Genomic DNA, 2,925 nt, shown 5'->3' on the forward strand with positions numbered 1-2,925 from the left:
GGGACTGGGAGCGTCGTATCCACAGACTTGAGTAATTTGGCATTCTTTCTCAGTCTCAAGGCAACATTTCTGTCTAACTCTTTCCTCCCTGAATCTGAGTAAAGTCCTGCTCTGGTTAGAATCTGGAATCTCAAATAGAAATATTGAACTGAAGAAACTTCTGGAAGAGGATGAGATTGGAGACTGTGTGTTCCAACCTAGCCAAAAAGAAAACAAGGTAAATCTCAAATTAACTATAACCCATAAACCTCTCCTTCCCTCCTATTAAAGATCAGACAGTTCCTATTCATACCACTGTGTGGCCAAGGTTGAGACAATTAATGGATTTAAAGGACAGATATAGGAAAGTCTCTGTCTTCTTGAAGGAAAGTTTAGAACTACAGAATTAATGGAATACTCTCAGGAACAATCTTTGTGGAGACAGGGTCCTCTTGATTGCAGAACACAATCTCATCACAAGACCTATTATTTTTTTTAAAGAAACGCTCATTTGGAAAGACTGTATTCTATATCATGTCCCTACTTCACCCTTCTCTGATTTAAATGCCTCCAACCCAAGGACCAGTTTTCATTCAACAGCTAGGTTAACAGGTGTTTATTACTCTAGGAATGAAGCCAGTTTTAAAAGTTAAACTCTACTTATGACTGATTCTGAAACTTCTGAGATGAGAAAGAATCCAGAGAATGATTTTCAAAACCAGTTTTCTAATCATACTGTTTCTGGCTATGGGCAAGAAATTGATTCAGTTAAGAAAAATCATTCTTGTGGCTTCTATAATCTAAGAACCACCAGGAGGGTCTCACTGTGCTGGAAGATGTCTTTGCCCAAAGAGCATCAGAGATGCAAGGGAACTTCTGAGCAATTGGGGGAAGTAAAAGAAATCTCCAATCCTTTGACAGACCACTATCCCTCTATTTTATTTTCCCTGTATTTTGGCACTCTAAATGTTTATTTTCTTGTCTTGGGGTTTGTTTTACAGTGTAAAACTTCAGTAAATATTTTTTCTTTCTTTAAGGAAAATTAATTCTTCTACAGGTCTGTTAAAGTTCTTAAGTAACATTCCAAGTACTAATTATGTAGAGCCCATACTGAAGAGGAGGTAGATTTAATTCAAGGATGATCACCGTGTAAACCAGAGAGCATAAATAATAATGTACTTAGTGAAGAATAGTTTATAAAACACATGACCATTTCTTGGCTACGTGTCTTGGGAAAGCATAAGAAACCAAACGTTGTGATTTCTGATTCCTTCATCTCTGTTGGAAGTTGTCTTATATATATATTGCTAACCTTTTCCTTATGGGAGTAAAAATAATCTTGAGTATTGTATATTTCTTCTTCTCTTGACTTTCTGAATTCTTAAGGTCAGGGTCAGGCTGCTCAACACTGGAATCTGTAGGACAGCATTGTGGGGAAATAGAAGAAAAGCCATCAGATTTGGTTGGCTGGAAGGAAAGTTGTACCCTGTGTTTCTATAATCTGTATTCCTATATTATTTACAGGTTCCACCACACATTTTTGCACTTTGGAAATGCAGAAAGCTCTGGTTTCTCAGATTTAGGATTTAAGGTTTCATTGTTTGAATGTTTGCTTCACACCCTCCTTGGTTTCAAGTTCCTCTACTCTTAATAGTAGATTGGAAGGTAGTGAGGAAAGATGTTTAAAATTTAGAACTTAATTGGGACTTTCCTCATAATGGAATATGAAGGATTCCAAGGCATTACAAAAGTAAGTTGGCACGTCTCTCAAGTACAGACCAAATTTGTGTGGATTTGCCAGTCTTAAGAAATCTAAATAGTCTATTCCATCTCTCTCAATAGGGAGGATATAATACATATTGTATTATTCTTCATTGTGGTGACATTTAATTGATCTTAAATGTACAGATTATTTCCCCAATTGCTTCATATGTTTATTAGTCACATGGACCATATCTTTCAATTTTTTATCTCTTCCCCAATGCCATGTACATGTTCTTACAAAACTAACACAAACCTCTGAAGCCAAATTATAGTTCGTTGCAAAATCAGGAAATGCATCATTAGTCAGAATAGGCTAGGATGTGCTGCAGCAAGAAATGACCTGAAAATGTCAGCAGCTTATAACACCCTCATCTTCATCCTGGGATTCAAATTAATGGAGCAGTCTCTGTTTGAAACATGGCTTATACCACAGCAGAGAAAAGGAGATATTGAACCATGTGCTGGCTCTTAAAGCTTCTGGTTTGAGGGGACAGGCATCACTTCTGCCCACATTTCGTTGGTCAGAGTTAAGTCTTATCCCCACTCCTGAGCTCAACAGGGTAGAGATGTAGAATCCTCCTGCAGAAAGGGTCACTGAAAGAACAGAAAATGAAATACTGGGAAGAGCATAATATAATCTTCCACAGGAGACATGGGGGCTGGAAAGAAGACATACTGGGGCAGTGTTGAGCCTGTATATATCCTTCCAGCCCTAGACCAGGCACTTAATAGCAGTTATTCACCACTTCCCTTTCTCTCCTAACCTTGGGTGTGATTAAATTAATTGGTTAAGGAAAGCTGGTATGTATTTCATGTGATTAATGCCTTGGAAAACAATTGCAGTAGATTGCATTGACTCATTTCATTTTACATACTTGAAATTAGAGGCTTATGAAGTCTACATGCAAATTTATGCAAAGTGGGATGCAAATTCATATTGTGAGCCATGAGTCCTGGCACTACCCCCTCCCCCCTAGAAAAAGAACTGCACCACTGAATATGCATGTGCTGCATATGGTACTGCTCTTTTCAAATAGCAACTCAGAAACAGCAGCCAAATAAATCCCAATGACATCGACTGAGCAACAAACAAAAGTTTAAAGTCATTTAAGAACAAAACTTGAGTTCCAAAGTCACAATATTTTCAGGGTCAACATCTTCAAGCAAGATTTGAGTTAACAA

At 37.6% G+C, this 2,925-nt stretch overlaps 1 non-coding gene across 1 annotated transcript; it reads right to left on the minus strand.

Annotated features, from left to right (window-relative positions):
* Positions 1-2,360: 2,360 nt before the first annotated feature.
* On the minus strand, positions 2,361-2,497 carry MIR8953 (microRNA mir-8953). The gene is given in 1 exon segment (NR_127950.1): positions 2,361-2,497. It is a non-coding gene; the product is annotated as a microRNA mir-8953 (primary transcript).
* Positions 2,498-2,925: the final 428 nt, after the last annotated feature.

The sequence above is a fragment of the Equus caballus genome, chromosome 23, assembly GCF_041296265.1.
Source record: "Equus caballus isolate H_3958 breed thoroughbred chromosome 23, TB-T2T, whole genome shotgun sequence".
Taxonomy (NCBI): Eukaryota; Metazoa; Chordata; class Mammalia; order Perissodactyla; family Equidae; genus Equus; species Equus caballus.